At 37.1% G+C, this 19971-nt stretch overlaps 1 long non-coding RNA gene across 8 annotated transcripts in view; it reads left to right on the forward strand.

The window, feature by feature from the left end:
* The window catches only part of LOC102166056, a 104560-nt gene continuing 85000 nt past the window's right edge, over positions 412-19971 (forward strand). For 4 of the 8 annotated variants that reach the window (XR_002335609.1, XR_002335608.1, XR_002335605.1 and 1 more), the window contains exons 1-2: positions 4747-9549; positions 12054-12174. This is a non-coding gene — a long non-coding RNA (uncharacterized LOC102166056). Of the gene's footprint in view, positions 4049-4746; positions 9550-12053; positions 12175-19971 lie in introns of those variants that run through there. The other 4 variants (XR_002335610.1, XR_002335606.1, XR_002335612.1 and 1 more) reach the window with 4 other exon arrangements.

The raw sequence follows: 19971 nt of genomic DNA on the forward strand, positions 1-19971 counted from the left end.
AATATTCATTTAATGTATTTAGGTGCTCCTGTGTTGGCTGCATATATATTTATATGCTTTATTTGTTCTTTTTGGATTTATCACTTTATCTTATGTCTTTCTTTGTCTCTTGTTTAAGTCTTTGTTTTAAAGTCTAATTTTCTGATACAAGTATTGCTAGTTTGGCTTTCTTTTTGCTTCCATTCGCATAAAATATCATGTTTCACCCCTCACTTTAAATTTGTGTGTGTGTTTTGATCTTTTGTAGGCAGCATATATTTGTCTTTTTTAAATATTCATTAAGCCACCCTATGTCTTTTAATTGAAGCATTTATTTCATTTACAATTAAAATAATTATTGGTAAGTTTGTACTTATTGCCATTTTGTTTATTTTTTTCTGGTTATTTTTGTTGTTGTTCTTCAATCCTTTCTTCTTTGCTCTCTTCCCTTGTGATTTGATGACTTTCTCTAACATTATGTTTACATTCTTTTCTCTTGATTTTTCTGTATCTATTATTTGTTTTTCATTTGTGGTTACCATGAGGCTCCTTTGTAACAACCTATGTATGTAGCAGTCAATTTTAAGTTGATGGTTGCTTAAGTTTGAGCATGTTCTAAAAGCACCACATTTTTACCCCTTGCCCCCAACAGTCTGTTTTTTTGACACTTTCTTTTACATATTTTTTGTTTTGTGCATTCCTTATCTAATTATTATTGTTATACAAGATTTTACTAGCTTTGTCTTTTAACTGTCATACTAGATATATATAGGTGGTTGATCCAGTACCTTTACTATGTTTTTGCCTTTACCAAGGATATTTTCATTTTCATAATTTTTATATTTCTAGTGTGGCCTTTTTTCTATTTAAAAAAGTTCACTTTCACTTTTTTTGTGAGTTCAATTTAGTGGTCATAAACTCAGCTTTTGCTTCTCTGGGAAACTTGCTTCTCCTTCGTTCCTAATAAACTTTCCAGATAGAGTATTCTCGGTTATAAGTTTTAGTTTTTGTTTTTTTCTTTTTTTAAATATTCAGTGTTTTGAATATATCATGCCATTCTCTATGGCTTGTAAAATTTCTGCTGTAGAGTCAGCTAATAGTCTTTTTGGGGCTCCCTTGTTTGTAACACGTTCCTTTTATCTTGGTGCTTTGAAAATTCTCCGTTTGTTTTTAACTTTTGACATTTTAATTAAGTGTCTTCAACTGGGTCTCTTTGGTTTCATCTTATTTGGGACTCCCTGTGCTTCCTGTACATGGGTGTCTATTTCCTTCACCAGATTAGGAAAATTTTTAGCCATTATTTGTTCAAATATTTTTTCTGTTCCTTTCTTTCTCTCTTCTTCTGGGATCCCTATAATGTGAATATTAATGTGCTTGATTTTATCCCAAGCTTCCTTAGACTATCCTTTTTTGTCGATAATGTTTTTTTTTTCTTTTTGCTGTTCTGATTGGATGAATTCTACTAGCCTGTTTTCCAAATTGCTTTCTTTTCTTATGCATTATCCAATCTCAAGTTGGTTCCCTCTACTTTATTTTTTATTTGTTATTGTATTTTTCAGCTCTGATTTTTAAAAAAATTTTTTCTTTGTTGAAGTTCTCAGTGTATTTGTCCATTCTCCCTAGTTCTGTAAGTATCTTAATAATCATTACTTTGAATTTCCTATCTGGAAGATTGCTTATCTCCATTTTGTTTACTTTTTCTGAGTTTTTGTCTTGTTCTTTTGTTTGGAGCATATCCCTTTGTCTCCCAATTTTGCCTAACTCTCTGTTTGTTTCTATGTATTTGGTAGATTAGCTATATCTCCCCAATCTTTGAGGCGTGGCTTTGGGTAGAAAATAGCCTATGTGGCTCAGTAGCACATCCTCCCACCACCTCCCACCCCTGGTCAGCAGAGCCAGGGGCTCCAGACATGTCTCCTATGTTGGCTGCATGTATTCTCCTATTGTGGCTGGGCTATGTATGCTGTGGTTTCATTAGGGTGCAGAGCTGGCCCCTGGTGTGGCTTGCTGAAGTTGCTCAGTTGCAACTGTTGATGCCATAGTGTTCAGTGCCAGCCTTTATATCAATGTGCACTTTGAAGGAGCACTGGTGGAACTGGCAAAGCAGGAGACAACGTTAGAGGGGCTTTAGTGCCAGGCAATTGTTCCCACCAGGGTTGGTGTGGTGCAGGGCCACTTTAGAGATGCTCTCTTGCCAGCCAGGACTGGAAGGTGCACGTCTACTTTGGAGGAGTTTTGCCAAGGGTGTACATCAGGTTTGGCACTGCCAACTGAGGATAGCTACTGGGCCTGGCTGAATAGGGGAACTAATTTGGAAGCATGCCAACTTTTGTTCACAACATAATGCATACAAACACACATACACACACACACACACAAACACAAACTAGTCCACTAGTTTCTTCATACCCAGAGTTCCGATTGATCCATGACCCTTGAGCACATGCCCTAAAATTAGTCAATGAGTCTTTTTCATGTATGATCTTCACTTTTCAGTCTGCTGCTTCTATGCTGAGACTAGGAGCAAGTCAGTTTATGTATGCATTCTTTAAGAGTAGAATCTTCCTACAGCCCTCTGACTCACCCAGATGTAAGCCCCTCTGGTCTTGAAAGCCAGTTGCTATAAGGCTCGTTTTCCCAGTGCAGGTTCCCTAATTGGGGCAGACCAAGGTGGAATTCAGAGCCTTTGTTCCTCTGGGAGAACTCTAAGGCTGTGATATCCCTCCCACAGATGGCTGCAACACTGTGAGTATGGGTCCTGGCCAAGCCATGTCTCCCTCCTACCTATCTCTATGTGGTTTCCTTTTTATCTTTAGTTGTGGGAAATCTTTTATGTTAATCTTTGTGTTATTCTCAGAGATAGTTTCTCTATGGGAAGTTGTGATTATAGTTTGTGTCCATGGGAAGAGGCAAGCCCAGGATCTCCCTACTCCATCTTGTCCCACCTTCTCCAACCTGGTGGTTTGTGAATTGCAGTTTCTAACAATGAAAGAGCTAGGATCTTATACAATTGGTTTTTTGCTAATATAATTTTTTTATTTAAGGGAACACAATTATCTGTATGTGATTACAGTTGTTACTTGAATCAAATTTTGTAGAATTTATTTAGTGTCTGTTGAGTGTAGTATGTTTAATATTACAACATGTATCTATTAGTTTTGTTACAACAATACTTTATAGCAAACTACTCCAAACTCATTGGCCTAGGACAACAAATCATTTATTCCCATACCTACATTTGTGACTTGACTAGGATTTGGCTAGACCAAGGTCTTGGCTGTACTTCTTCCAAGCTATAGATTGTGTTTAGATCTATTTCGTATGTCTCTTATTCACCTTGTACTAGTGGACTACACAAGACATTTTTATCTTTTAACAATAGCATGGGAGTAAGAGAGAAAACCCAACTACACAAGCACATTTATATTTGGGAATTTATCTGTGAACAGACTAGCCAAAACTGTAAGTAATACAGTAAGCTTAATGGAGGAAGTAATTACCATAAATAGGCAAAATTTCAATAGATAAAAGACAAATTGACCTTAATTGAATACTTATTATCCATAGGCACTTTATTAAGGTCAACCGTACTTATTCCTATAAACAGCCTTGTGAAGCGGGTGTTTTTATCTTCATTTAGAAGTGATGAAACAGAGTCTTAGAGATATTAGATGATTTGTCAAGGTCAACAAGCTAGTAGTGGGGCTGAGATTAGAAATAAGTTCTCCAGAGCCTATGTTATCTCTAAAAATAAGGTAAAAGTTAATTTAAAACTGCAGAATAGGATTACCAAGAAGTGGGAAAACACAGGATTTATTTATTTGGGTATTGGCAGCTCATGTTTTTTGGAAAGTTTGGAATAAAAGCAAAAAACATAGAATACAAGAATACTCAGATTGGACAGCAGGCTAACTTGTGTTTATTTTTGTGTAGACTCTGAGGAATCATTGATTATAAAAGTAATAGTTCAGAGATATGCTTCGGAAAGACTACTTTGTCAAGTTATATGGAAAATTGGGAAATATTTGGAGCTGTGCAGACAGCTCAGAAAGTCATCACAATAATTGAGGTAAGCAGTAATGAAGAATGGTCTAAATTGGTGATGTGGAAGCAGAAAGAAGGAGAAAGATGTGGAGGGCAACAATCAAGAAGAGCATAATATATTGTCATCCAGTTGGATATGGGTAATGAAAGAGAGGAAAGAGGCAACCGTTACTCCAGTATATTGAGAAGGAACAACTAGAAGAATGGTGATGACATTAACAAATGTTGAAAAAGCAGGATGAAGAGTTGAATATGGGGGAAAATAATAAGTCTGTTCTGTTGAGTTCTGAACATGCTGAGTTTGAGGATAAAACAATTTCAGATACCTGACACTGATAAGAAAGGGTAGAATCAATATCAAGTAGAACACTTTCCTACTTTCTATCATACTCATGGAAGTGTAACTAGGCTATGATTGCAGCCAAGCATTCCCCAAGCCCTTGCGAATTATCTCACATGAATAATAAAATAATAAAAAAATTTAAAAAATAAGTTTAAAAAATTCCTCTAAATATGTGAGCAGAAGAAATCCATGCCTCTTTAGGCTTGTATACATGTGCCTTCATGTTTGTTTTTTGTTGTTGTTGTTTGTTTTGTTTTTTTGTGTTTTTTTGTTTTGAAATTGCATCTGCAGTGTGTGGAAGTTCCTGGGTCAGGGGTTGAATTGGAGCTTCAGCTGAGGCCTGCACCACAGACACAGCAACATCAGATCCGAGTTATATCTGCAGTATACACCACAGCTTGTGACAATGCCAGATCCTTAATCCATTGTGAGCCACAATAGAAACTCCTCCATACTCTTTAGACTTGAAAAAAAATGATGATCAGAGCCACCATGTTGATGATGGTAGAGCTGCTATCAAATTGCTAATCCATGTGAAGCACCTTCTCTAGAATGTTTCATGAGAAAGATATAAACTTCTGTAATTATTAAGCCACTGAATTGTTTTGATTTTTTCATTAGGTCACTCTTACTACTACCTTGAATTGGTACCCTGAAGTCATATTCTGCTCATAAGAGAAACCCAAACTATGTGGCATTGTCTTAGCAGTTGAGCTTGAAATCTGCCATCCTTGAACATTGTGGTAAAATATTTAGTAAGTCAGTTCCCTCTGATAAATTGGAAGGCAGGATGAGTACTTACTAGGCCTAAAACTTCAAGGGAAATACTTGGAGAATGCAAAATTTCCTGTGTTGGCTACTCCTTGATGTTTTTAACAAGGTCTAGCAGCGTTAAAAAATGAACTTAGTTGAGAATCAGTAAGGTTTTCCAGCAGAGATTAAAAGGAGGAGAAATTTCTTTGGGGACTTTGGAGGTATAGAAAAGTCTTTGTACCTCAAATAGCAAAAGAGAAGGCTTTTCTTGCTCAAATGTCTCTCATGAAGATTTTTTTTAAGCAAAAGAACCTAGCCCTGCTATAAAAGAGCAGATTGAGGTATGGACTTCTCAGTCAAGCCTATATTCAGATAGCCTCAATGGAGGTAAATTAAGGTAAAATAGATGCATAGGAGCAAGAGAGTGAGGAAACAATGTTAGCCTATGTGCTATGTCTAGAAAAGAACTTATGGGTAGAGCTGCTGGCATATGAAGTTGATAGCAAACAAATACATCTGGAGCTTTCTAAATTTTTGAAGAAGTCATTTTGCCAAAGAAACCATGAGCCTAGTCTGAAAAAGTTTGTGATTAATCAAGCCATACACTTTGGGTTTCCAAATTTGCAACAAAGATGAGTATTCCTCAGAGGAGGCAAAGTCCCTTGTAGTCATAAGAGGTATGACATAGGAGGTAGTATTTAAAAACCCTATCCCTATCAGAGAATTACATCAATGACCATGGAAAACAATGGATGTGAGAGTTCTTACCAGAAAGCAGAACTGGGGTTTAATCTTCCCAGAAGGATAGAAGTGGAAGACAGAACTTCCTCCACTGTCAGGGCAGGGGTCCTCACAATGCCTACCCCAGTATATGTTTATCATTGCTTTCACTTCCTACCCTTCTTCTGCTACCTCTCTCCTTTACTTTTCACAGAAATTTTACATGCAATAAATGTCTTGTGTGCCTAATTCCCTACTGGCATCTTTTTTCCTGGAGAACTATATCAGTGATATCAGCATTGGCCTAGGAAACCAGGTTGTAAGATGAAGTTTGAGGACTGACTCACTCACTCCCCTTGCTGGCAAGAGGGACTCCATCCCAGGCAGAACACTGAGCATGGAAAAACCATGGCACAAGATGACTGGTCAATGGCTAAAACTTTCACCAATACTGATCTGATAAAAAGTCCTGGTGGATGTAAAAGACCTTGATGGTGAGATGATTCAGGCATTTCAAAAGTGTGGCTGGAACAACATCTAGAGGGACAAGGAAGTTGGCTGGTTATTAGTAACTTGTATGGATGCTTAGCAGAGGTATAATGAAAAAAATGAGAACAGTTAACAAGATTATATATGAGAGCCACAGGACTCTTGGCCCTTATTTCATGTAGTGGAAGAGTAGAAACAGCTTAGGAGTGAAATCCGACCTTAAAATAATAACTTCAGGGAATTTTAATTCTCAGTCCAAAGAGATCTGTTATGCTAAGGTCAGGATCCTAGTTGGGAAAAATCTAAGACCACTGAAGTACAGGAGAGGGTTATATGGGGGCTACCATCCTAAAAATTTGGCTTAGAACCCAGAGCATGATATAGTAACCAACTCTCCTAATGAGTTAGAACTTCCCCAGTATGGAAAGACAGTGTGGGTTTATCTCCCTCATAACAGATGACTCCTCAGAGCATTAACCTCATCTCTTTCCTGGCTTCCATGCCAGTAGTTAGGACTGAATCCCAACATAACCTGGATGGAAATGGGCTAAGCCTAAATACGGAAGGGAAAATTATACCCACAAAGGATCTGCAAGAAAAGCTAGCAGGTTTATTAGCAGGAGATAAGGAATTATGCCTGGTATTTTAAGGGTGCTTGGTCAAGGGATCGCAAATAATATTGAATATAAGCAAGAATTCACTAACTTGAAAGCACTTTCTCAAGACATAGAATTTAACTTCTTGATAAGGATGTTAGACAGGGTGAATTTTAAGCATGGCTTTTAAAACTTGGAGAAAGTGATGGTCCACAGGGGTGAAATAGAATTGCCTGAGTTGTCATGGCAGGTGGTATAGGAAGAAATGGAAAGGCTAGGGAGTGAGCATTCTGACATGGATATATTTTGTGAGGCCAGAGGACTCACCAAAGGACTATGCCTAGGTTCAGAGGACCCCCTGACATGGACACTAAGGCCATCAGGAATCGGGTGCAAAGGGACAAACTTCACTAATAAATTCAATGGTACATTTCCCTAAAGACTAGGGATAATGGTAAAGATGCAGTCATAGAGCTGGATTCCTTAATGGCCATAGGGATGATAGAGCCCCAAAATAATAGAGGACAATTGGCATTGCAGAAGGCAGTCAGCTACAACTACCATAACAACTGATTATGTCACTGGGGCTGCCCAGGAGGCTTGACCACAGAGTTGTGGAGTTGCTTGATAGAACATGGTGTCCCTAGGGACAAATAGATGGGCACCTAACAAGGATGCTACCTAATATGTACAATCAGAAGGCAAGACTAGAGAAATAGGAAGTTGAGAGCTAGGCTCACTTCCTGAACCTGAGTCAATTTTCAGATCTGGAATCCATTAAATAAACACATGGCTGGGTTGTCAGGGGTAAGATATTATAGCACTGTGACAATTCTACCCTAAAAGGGCCTGCAGCCAGAGGTGTGCTGGAGTTTATTCTTACCATGTCCAATGAGTTGAAAGATGCATCTCTTTGCAGATCTTTGGTGGAAGCTTGGAATTGGCCATGGTGGGCATATTGATGCTCTGGAAATCAGCAAACATTACAAAAGAGAATGTTCCCCCCTCCCCACTACCCAATCCCAGAGGGCTAATTATGAAAGTATCTACCCATACATCACTGTCTATAGCCATTTACTCAGTGACTGTATACTGGGAAACATAACAATTTCCTATTGCAAATAAGTAAACATAGCACTCTATAGGCTTCTTTGAGTTGTGACGGCAATGCATTCCAAACCTAGGACCACTGTTATGATCCAAACACCTCTTACCAGTATTGAATGGAGCAAGAACTGGTAAAGGCTTTGTAGCAGGTTTAACTGCAAGTGCAATCCTGCAGACTTTTTGATGTTAAGGTTTCCAGATTAGAAAAGAGATGCAGGGCATAATTAATGGCAAGCCTTAGTGGGAGACCTGCAATGGAGGCTCTGCTTCTAGAGCAGAACTATGCTATCTGCAGCAGACACTTTTTTAGTAATACCTTCTGGGATATCACTAGGCATCCAGTGACAACAGAATACTTGGCTCTAAAGTACCATGTGACTCTGTGTCCAGAACTGCTGACTTGTAACAGAGTTTTGCTGAAATTAAGTCATAAGGATCAGTTTGGCCCAGCATCAGTCCATCATAAGAATGAAATGAGGAGTTCTCTTGTGGTGAACTAGGTTAAGGTTCTGGCATTATTACTGCAGTGGCTTGGGTTGCTGCTGTGGCATAGGTTTGGGTTTGCTGCCTGGCTGGGAACTTCCATGCCGTGGGCATGGCCCCCCAGAAAAGAATAAAGTGAAATGGTGCCCATCCTCTCAATTCCCACCCCAGAGAAGGAATTTATGTTTCCTGTTCTGACAATTCTAGGGTATGTTGGTTTAGTGATCCTGATCTGTGAAGTAGCATGCTCTTACCAGGGAACACAAGGATCTCATTGAAATACAAGACATGACTCCATTTTGGGTTCTTTGTGCATAATAATCATCAGATAAGAAGAGTCACTATTTTTGGAGAAATGATTGCTTCTAATAAACAGGAGGAGGTAGGGTTGCTTGTATATAAAAGAGGTAAAATAATATATATGGGGTTTAAAGGATCCAGTTGGACATCTCTTGGTTCTCCCACACCAATTGTAACCTCCCCTACCAATTATAAACCCATATCAGTTGTAATTGTAACAACCCTGGCCTAGGAAGGGTAAATTACCTAGGGCCCAGACCACTTAAGAATGAGAGTTTGGGTCACACCACCTGGTGGACCCCAAGACCTGTAGAGGGGATAGTTGAGAGAGGAATTTAGAATGGATAGTGGAGGAGGGAGAAGATGAGTACCTGTGTGGTCCTGAAACCAACTGAACCAATGTGTGCTGTGGTTCACTCTGTTAACATCTCTCTTCTAAGTTTCCCCTTAGGTAGAGGGGTCTACCAGAACCATAAAGGAGCTTCTTCTGAACCTGTATAGATGTATGTATCTTTGTAGCGTAAGGGATGGACTATGGAAGCCAGTGAAGGTGCATTGCTAAGATCTCTAAAAGAGCCTACAGCAAAGAAGATTTTTGGATAGCAGTCTCCACCTGCCTTACCTTCCCATCCTCAGCAGCATTCAAACTGAGTCATATCCTTCCCAGGGAAGCTTCTATCCAGTGACTGAGCATGCTGGGGAGATCACAACTACGTCATTCCATAATCTCCTCAGGTAGTTAACATGCTTCTTCTGTTCTTCTATTGTAACTTCTAGTTTCCTCTGTTACTATACGCAGAGCAACAATCCAGAAAATATGAGAAAAAGCTATATAAAGATAAAAATAACTATTTTTAAGATTTTTGTGTTTTTCCAGTCTTTGAATTTTGAGCTATTTTTCTAGTTTTCTTATTATCTATGTATGAATTTGTACACAGATATTAAATAAATATTTTTCACCTGATATTTAAAGTTTTGTGCCATACTTGTTTTCTCTTAACTTCAGATAGTGAACATTTTGCTGTTAAATGTTGTTTGTCTTCAAATTAAAAAAAAAATTGGAGTTGTTATTATTGCCTTTGAAGTGAAGGGCATGACTTTGAAAAGGAACAAGAGCTATTAGAAGAGAAAGGAAAAGATATTTTAACACCACAAAACAAATTGGAAAATAGATAAATATTGGAATAGAGCAAATAATGTCCTACTTAGTACTGATGCCTTGAGGAGGAAAGACATGAAAGTATTGGGATAGTCATATAAGGTACTTAGAGATGCTGAGCTCTGTGTTTTACCATTCTTAGCCTTGGGAAAGATTCCTATTTCAAACATACAGTCCAGAGCAAAGACCCTCTGGCCTTTCAGATACTGTAGACTTGTAGGGTGTCCATGGTGGCCATAATGGACAAGAGGCTAGAGGCCCTTCCCCTTCCAAATAAATGATTTGAGAAAATCAGATTTATTTTAACTAAAAGACAATAAAGGGACCTATCTTGCAAACTTGCATTTAGAGACCAGGATTTATACCCACTGTCTCTTAATCCCTAAACCAATCCTGCTACCTCCTAAACCAAGGTCCTACTTTAGAAACCTCCTGCTACCTTCAGTCTGTTCCCATACCTTGAAAAATGTTTACTCATTTCTCCTGGTCTGTAGGTTCTATTTCTCTCAACCACTTCACAGTTCTTCACAAGAAAACTGTATGGTAAAGATTTTTATTCTTAAACAAAAGATGAGATACCTAAATTAAACTAAGTATATTATTATTTTGAATCTGTTAGATTTCCCAGAATTGTGTGTACTGGATGGAGGTGATGGTGGGAGGGAGAGATTAAGCTCATTATTCTCTTTGCATTAATCCCACTCCCAGACTGATCTTCCTTTCAGCCAGAGTAAGAGAATCATTGTCAAACGCAGTGGCTTATTGGAGTTGCATAAAATGATCAGAAAACCTGGGTTGAACAGCATCCTTCCTCCCAGGACTATACTTGGGCAGCACAGGCAGTCCTGTTTCAGTCCGTGTGTTGACTGAGAACAGATGCTCTGATCCCATGCTGGGTGAGCACAGCTCTCTGTCCTCTGGGAACACTGGACACACCATCTCTAAGGCTACCAAACTAAGGCATGCGTGAAATTCCAGCCATTTGCCCAATCAAAGAGGCAGCAGAGAGAGATGGATAGAACCAGGGTTGAGATTAGATGAACCTAGGTAGAAAACCTAGTGGGGAATCCTTGGACTTTCTGCCTACCTTTGCATTCTCAACCTCAGCATCTTTATTTGTAAAATGAGAATAATCACATTTTATCTTGCAGGATTGAATATTTGCAGAAGTAAATGAGACACAAAGATAATGTGTCAAGCACAGTTCATAGTATATATCAAGTAAATTTACTCATAATTAAATGGTAATCATCTTTAAGAAAATAATATTAGTGATAATAACATTTTGAAAATTGACTATATGATAGGTATTGGGGTGAGCACTTTGCAATTCACATAAACTCCATGAGATAAGTACTGTTATTGCATCAATTTCACAGACTAGGAATTTAAGGCACAAGAGGAGTTAAATAAATTTTCCTAGCATCCCATAACTAGTAAGATTTCAAACCCAGGGATTCTGCCTCTAGAGCTTATGCTATTAAACCCCATGCCAGATAGTAAGGACTCTTCTTTCACAAAAAAAGTAGAAAGAGGTTAAATTATCTAAGGACTTTAAACCCATAGAAATACTTTATTATTCCTGGTCTTAAGTTTATCATTCAATGGAAGATTTTCCTTTGAAGCTCAAAGAGAATATTGAAATACACTTTGGATTGAAATCGTAAGACCTATGAACATTGTCTAGTTTGGATATTTATTGCAAGTCACTTGACATATTTGAGTTTATTCATATATGAAAGAAAATAATCACCATCTTATGAAGAGGTGTGAATGAAACAGATGTGAAAGCACCTTATAAATGTAAATGCTTCACCAACATTAGTTGCCATTAGTAAATGAGTATAATTATACATTATTTTTAAAAGTCTAAAATTGAAATAAGAATTAAAATATTTTTCTCCATTCTATTTGAAAAAAAGAAGCATATTATTTAATTGTGCTTTAGTATGTAACATATAGCTAATTTTAAAATATTTTTAATGTCCAAATTTCTAGAACCATTTTAAGATTGCAAAATTCACTTGGATAAAAACAAAGAATGATGCCACACAATAATACCCTCTTCTTTTTCTTTTAGGTTGTTTCATAAGAGAGGATGAGAAACAACATGTATCCAGCATTCTGAAGGATGCCGTTATGGTGTTGCGTAGGTGATTCACTAGGATGTATTATCATGTTATGCCTCATATTCTTTTCCAGTGAGTAGAAATGGGAAAGATGTTAAACATGGAGATTAAGCCTTTGGAAAACAAACTTGCATCATCACTCTGATCAGGAATGTGAAAATATTTATTCGTCATTTTTTCGTTGAATTTTTTCAATAACTTTAGACAAGTTCTGCCTATTGCACTGCATGAGGTATTGAAGGAGATGTAGCTAGAAGCATTCAGCCTGGTTGAACATACAGGATATATACATGTGACATAAATATCAGAAGGGTATATCATTAGGTGACAAAGCAAGTGATACAGCTGGTAAATACAAAGAGTTCACAGATGCGCATAATTGGCATGAACAAGACAGCCTGGGAAATCTTACAAGAGGGATAACAAAGGCTGGCTGTCAGGAATGTCTTTGGCTTTTCAGTTTCCTTGGCAGAAACATGGTGGATTAATGAAAAGGAACATGTAGCCAAATGACTCAATAGGTAGAAATATTTGACTATACCTAGCTCTGAATGTAGGCTAAGGAGCCTTGATATGTATTCTGAGTGGCAGGAGGGTAGAGGAACAAGAGTCCCTCTATCTACGCAGAAAGCAGCCTTCAATGGTAGAAGGTCACACTGGTTTTCTGTGAGCTGTAAACCCCAAACATAAAAATTACAAAGAGTAATCAGAAATAACTGACAGTGGCTTTATATACATAGGCTCCTGTTTTTGCTTGCTCGTTTTTATGTAACAAAAGGCCACAAGGAAACATACACAGGGCAGGTATGAAGACTTGGCTGCGCCTTACTATTCTTCCATCTCTACCATGAGGCTTTCCATCCTTACCATGAGGTGACAACGTAGCAGCCATGTTGCCAAACAAACAAGGAAAAGGAGAAAGGGCAAATGAAATGGGTTAAAAACAAAAACAAAAAACATGTGCAAATATGAGAATCTGAGACTTAAAAATGCTTTTTCCTAGAAATTGTACCCACTTAATCACTGCTCACATTAACTTGCTTGACTGAGGTTGCAAGATTAGCTTGAAGTGACAGCTTTAGCTGGACAAGTTGCTACCAACAGCAAAACTGAAAGTTGTTCTTGAAGAACAGTTGTTCTGTTCTTATCATATATATTAAATATATATCATATGTATTAAATATGAATGCCTTCTCATTGAATGTTTGAATCAAAAGGCAGTGGTGAAAGTTCCCATTGTGGTTCAGTGGTAACAACGAGCCTGACTAGTATCCGTGAGAATGCGGGTTTGATCCCTGGCGCTGCTCAGTGGGTTAAGGATCCGGTGTTGCTGTGAGCTGTATAGGTTGCAAAAGTGGCTCAGATCCTGAGTTGCTGTGGCCATGGCTGTGGCTGGCAGCTGTACTTCCAATTTGACCCCTAGCCAGGGACTTCCATATGTTGCAAGTGTAGCCCTAAAAAGCAAAAAAAAAAAAAAAAAAAAGGCAGTGGTGAAGATACAAAATGTTTCCTAAGTATCTCTTTTGAAGGTGTGTCCGTTCTATGTAGATAAGTGAAAAAAAAAAAAGCCTAGTGGATTTTTTCCTAGTTCTATCAGCTGGATAGTTTGTGGATATTCCTTACATATTCTGACATTATCATTATCAGTCTAAGTTTTCTCTTTTATCTTGTCTTTTTGTGACACTTCAAAAACTATATTATGGGAAAGTTTGGAAAAGCTACGCTAAGAGATGCCAGCCAGATGCTGTTTTAAACCAGTATTTCATATTTTCTTAGGCTTTAATTCAATGTCTTTATTCACTCTTTGATCTAAACAGAGTAGAGTATTTTAAACCTTGTTTATGAGTATTTTTTTAAAATGTTAAGTTCTTATTTCTAGTTTTATTATCTCTTGCTTAGTTTGTTTTTAGAGGCTTTTTCTTCCTTGTAGATATTTCCAAGCATGTTTTCTCTAGTATTAAACATAGTGCCTAGTTGTTTTACAACTATAAATTCTGATAACCCCACTATCTCAAGTCTTTGTGAGCTGGTTTTAGATGTCTCTTATTTCTGCTGGCTCTTGGTCCTTGTGTGCTACCCTCTGGGCCATTCAGGTGATAATATGTGTGTCAGCCACAAATCTACATGAGAGCTGTTTTATTTTCAGTTCACCCTTATTCTGAGTGTGGAGCCCTTCCATCCTCAGAGTAAGGGTGTCGTACCAGACCTTGGCTGTTTGAAGAGATCAGTTACCTTGGGCCAACTCTGGCTTTTGTACTCCTGCCCTACAAATCCATCAAAATCCGTTTGGCAAATGCCCTTGGGGAAAAAGTGACTTAGAAAATGAAGCTTCCAGATTTGGGGAAAATCATTCCTTACTGTGTCATTAATCATTAATACTTTTAAGATAATTTTTTTCTTTTTCTTTTTTTCAGTTGCCTTCAGTGAGATGGTTGTCTCAAATTGCCTATATCACTATTACTAGAAATTAAAATCCTACTTTTCTATTATAAACCCTTCTTTTTCTCCATTCCTCCCTCTGTTTTTCTTTCCTTCCAACCCTTTCTTTTCATTTTTTCCATCCTTTTCCTTTTTTAAAAAATGTATATTTAGAATCTACTATTCTAGGTCCTTTCTTGTATTATTGTTTATATTTATCTGACATATATATTCATAGTTTCTTTTATTTTTAACGTTTTTGTGATTTTGTTTTTGCGGTTGTAAATAGCATATGGATTATTATTTTTAACCTAGTATTGGCTATATTTTTCTGTAAAGGGTTTATAATTTTATATTTAATATCATAATACTTTGCTGAATTTGGAGGCAGACAGTTCTTCAGTCTTAGCTCTGTGTTCTTGGGCAAATTAATTAAACCTCTTCACTCTCATTTTCTTCATTTCTTTAGTAAACATAATAAAATTGATTTATTAATAGGGTTTCTTTGAGTTAAACAAAATAGTATATTTAAATATTTTGTAAGGTCAACATATTTAATCTCTGTTATTATAACCATCATTTTTTTAATTATAAAAAAGATTAACTCCTTTACACTTATTGTCATTGATATATTTCCTTTATTTGTAAGGTCGACATATTTAATCTCTGTTGTTATTTTTTTTTTTTTTTGTCTTTTTGTCTTTTTAGGGTCATACCCCCGGCATATGGAGGTTCCCAAGCTAGGGGTCCAATTGGAGCTGTAGCCTCCAGCCTACGCCAGAACTACAGCAATACAGGAACTGAGCCACATCTGCAACCTACACCACAGCTCACAGAAACATGGGATCCTTAACCCACTGAGCAAAGCTAGGAGTTGAACCCGCAACCTCATCGTTCTTAGTCGGATTCATTAACGACTGAGCCACAACGGGAACTCCTAATCTCTGTTGTTATGACCATCATTTTTTTAATTATAAAAAAGATTAACCCCTTTACACTTTTGTAATTGATATATTTCCTTTAATTCTATCATATTTTTTACCTTTAAAAGTATTTTTTGATATGTTTTCTATCCTTGTTTAAACAGACACAGAGATTTATAGGAACAAATTCTGAGTTAAGCCTACCAGTGGATTACCTGTAAAACATATGTAATTAATAAAGTATAAAAACAATTAAATGAATGTATTTTAATTAATTAATTGAATTAGAAATTTAATAATATGGGTCTAAATTTAAAAAGATATAGTGAGAAAATTTCCACCCTGTTTTCTGGCCACTTAATTCCTTTTCACAAAGGCAACTAATTTTTCAGTTTTCTTAAGTATCATTCAATACATTATTTTATGCATTTGAAGTTACATATTTTGTGGTTTTTATATTATATTACCTTCCATATTTTAATTATATATATATATCAATTTATCTTCTTTCCCTCCTTTTACACAAATAACCACATATTGCTTTATTTAACCATATGTTAGAATTCGTTGCATATTAACATAAAATCCTTGAGTCATTTTTAATGAATTCTCTGAATTCTATCATATGGATTAATCATAGCTTGTTTACTTGCTTATTTAAGGACTTTTAGGTTGATTCCAACCTTTCCCTTATACAAACTAATTTTAGGAGTTCCCATTGTGGCACAATGGGATTGGAGGCTTCTCTGGAATGCTAAGTCGCAGGTTCAATATCCAGCTCAGTGCAGCTGATTAAAGACCTGGATTTGTGGCAGCTGTGGCGAGGCTGTGACTGTGGCTTGGATCTGACCTCTGGTCTGGGAACACCATATACTGTGGGGTGTCAGAAAGAAAGAAAGAAAAGAAGGAAGGAAGGAAGAAGGGAGGGAGGAAGGAGGAAGGGAGGCGGGAGGGAAGGAAGGGAAAGAAAGAAACTAATTTTCAGTAAATAAATTTATACATCTGACATTTTTCATATATGCAAACTAATTTTAGGTAAAATCGTTATGAGTGGAACTGCTACATCATGGGACATTCATATTTAAAATTTTGACTAAATTTGTGAAATTTCCCTTCATAGAGATTGTATCAATTTACACAGTTACTAGTCATGTGTATAAGAGAATGCCTATTTCTCCACATAGTTGCAAATATTTTAATCTCTGCAAGTTTGAAGTAAAAAATGGCATCTGTGTATAAGTTTGTTTAAACTTGATGTCAAAAAAATGAATGAAACAGTAACTTGTGACTCCCTTTTACCCAAGCCAAAATTCAACTCTGCTTTCCTCCTCTATTCCTGTGATCAATAATTAAAATATCCCCCTCTCACTTATTCTCAGAATTTCCAGGACCTACAGTCCTTTGTTCCTTCGAGTTCTCTTATCCATCAGCCTTTTCTGGTCCCAGCTTTCCTCCTATCTAGCTTAGAATCCCCCTTTACACACTAATTTCATCCCTTATTTGATATATTATTCTACTATATCCATGTGGTGAACTCACCACTTCTGATTATCCAACTCTCCATCTCCTTGTGAGCATCTGGGCAGCTGGACACTTCTGCAGAAAATCATGGCAACTGGACAGCAAGTGCCCACATTATCAGACATAGGTCTCAAGTCTCATCTAGGCCCTCAAGGCCACTAGCAGTTTATTCAAGTACCTCATTCTTTCATTTCAGACTGGCTATCCCAAACCTTTTTCATTTTTCTCAGACTCTGACACTCCTCACACATACTTTTCATTTTCCATGGAAGACTCCACATCTACCTTGCATATAAAAGAGAAACTTTCACTGAGAATATTCCTCAATTTTATACTATCACCAAATACAGACCTCATCCATTTCCTCTCCACTTCCATTCTAACTGGAAGGATGAATATCAACATCTCTTACATAAGATCTATTTCTTTACCTTAGCTCTTTTTTAAAATTATTTTTCATATTTACTCAGATCTTTTTTTATTTTATAATTTATTTTTTCCATTATAGGCTGGTTTACAGTGTTCTGTCAATTTTCTACCTATACAGAAAGGTGACCCAGTGACACATACATGTATACATTCTTTTTTCTCACATTATCGTGCTCCATCATAAGTGACCAGATTTAGTTCCCAGTGCTATACAGTAGGATCTTGGGGGAGGGAGGGGGATGGATTGGGAATCTGGGGTTAATAGATAAGTGATGAGTACTTAAGCTCTTAAACGTTTGTCTTCTTGCCCTCTCAAGGAAATTTCACTACTGAGTGTTTTCTTCGTCCAGTCAGCTTCTCTCCATCCTGGTCTTTTGCATCAACATTTAAACATGCTTCAGTCACTCTACTTCGATAATAAAGAAACTGCTTCTCTTAATTCCCCTTTTCTGTTCCAAGAGTTGAAATCCTGAAAGGGGTTTCAACATAAACTATGCTATTTCTATTTGCCTATTTGCTTTCTTTCCCACTCCCTCCTCATAAATCTACTCCCAGTTTACCACCTCCCACGTCTTCATGGGGATTCTCCCTCAAGTCTGCAATAACTTCCTTGTGCTAATTGAAAGAACACTTTTTTGTTTTTATCTCACTTGACCTCAACTGGAGGGGGAAGGGTGTGGGATGGACAGGGAGTTTGGGGTTAGTAGATACAAACTATTACATTTAGAATAGATGAGCAATGAGGTTCTACCCTATAGCACAGGAAACTATATCCAATCTCTCTGGATTGAACATGATGGAAGATAGAATGAGAAAAATAATGTATATGTATATATATATATGTATGTGTGTGTATGTATGTATGTATGACTCGGTCATTATGCTGTACAGCAGAAACTGATACAACACTGTAAGTCAACTACACTTTAATAAAAAAAATAAACTAAATAATTTACATAATCTTGTTTGAATTAAATGGGTAATTTTTCATCTGAAAGAAAAAAAGACGCCATTGGTCATTTGTTCCTTTTTGAAAACTTCAGAGTTGTATGACACCCATTCTCCTAGTATTCCTCCCTCCTTCCTGACTATTCCTTCTTGGTCCTACTTTTCTTCTCTCCTTTCTCTGCTCATCCCTTAAGTAGATTCTCTCTTCCCAAATCCTTCTATCTTCTCACATTTAACTTCTGAATTAGAAAGGAAGACCAACTCAACCTGCCCCAAATTAAACTCTTGTTTCATCTACCCTTCTCTTTAGTGTTTCCTATCTCATTAAATAAAACTACCACATACCCAACAGCTGTAGCCAGAATCTTAGTAAGCATCACCAAATTCTGACAAATTTTACCTTTAAAATATCTTTTAAATCATCCATTTATATCCACCCAAACTGTCTTCATCACTTTCTTCTCTTTATCTTGACTAGTGCAGTAACCTCATAAATGTCTCCTTTTGGTTATTCATGCCCAGATACATCTATGTCCCACTCAGAAGTCAGAATGATCTCTCTAAAGTGCAGATTTGATCATGTAACTTTCCTGCTTAAAATGCTTCAATGACTTCTCATTTTCCCCTGGGATCATGTTTAAGATTAACATGGCTTATGAGACTGTATCCTGTCTCCTGTTTGCCTCTTGCCTCCTCTCAAACCAGTTTCCCCTTTGGTCTTGCTGTTCCAGGTAGAATGCACCATATTTTTTATTTTGTCCTCAGATTTCAAATATACTTTTCCATTGAGGTGATGTAATCTTCAGCCCCTACTCTTCCTTCCCCTTTTCACATAGGTGATTAGCTGCCTCTTATTCTCCAAGTCTTCTGTTGTAGGTTATGTGCCTGGGAATGTTTTTTTCTGATAAGCTCTTCTCACTTCACCCACTTCCACCATTCTAGATTAGGACCCTGTCTAATGTTCTCCTTTGGCATCTGTTCTTGTCTTTTATTAATATTCATTATGCTTATATTTATTTTTTCACAGCTTTATTGGGCATTTTCATGTGTACACAGCCTTTTAGATATACATTAATACATTGGAGCTTTGAAGTTCCTTAGGGTAATCTAGTTCTCCTGGGTCCCTAGCCAGGTTCTGGTTGGCCCCAAATGAAATCACAACCTTAGGCCCTTGGATGTTGCCTGCAGTTTGCTATTGTTTTGGTAATGCCTTTAGGGTCACCTCCTTTCCTCCCCCAGTCATGAGTTGAGGTCTGAGTCAAATCAGATAGACAACACTCTCTGAATAGAGATTTTTCAGAGAAATGAAAGTTTGGACAAAATATTGATGGTGCTCTGAGGATAGAAAATTACTATAGTCAGATTTTTCCATTGTCAGAAATGCTGTCAGTTTTTGTCTATTATGCCACTGAACCAAAAAGGAAAGATGGATAGGAATAGCCCCAAGGTAAAAATGTCACAAACCTCACTATTTTACCAATGTTTAGTAGATTCTTAGACAATTTGCTGTTCCTTTTGTAGTTTAGGTTAATTGCCAGAGTTCTGAAGTCATTAATTTAAGTCATTTCATTTGTATTTTCCTTATTTTTGAGTAGTTGAGGAGTTCACTGAGGTCCTCATTCTGCCATTA

The sequence above is a fragment of the Sus scrofa genome, chromosome 9 (genome assembly GCF_000003025.6).
Source record: "Sus scrofa isolate TJ Tabasco breed Duroc chromosome 9, Sscrofa11.1, whole genome shotgun sequence".
Taxonomy (NCBI): Eukaryota; Metazoa; Chordata; class Mammalia; order Artiodactyla; family Suidae; genus Sus; species Sus scrofa.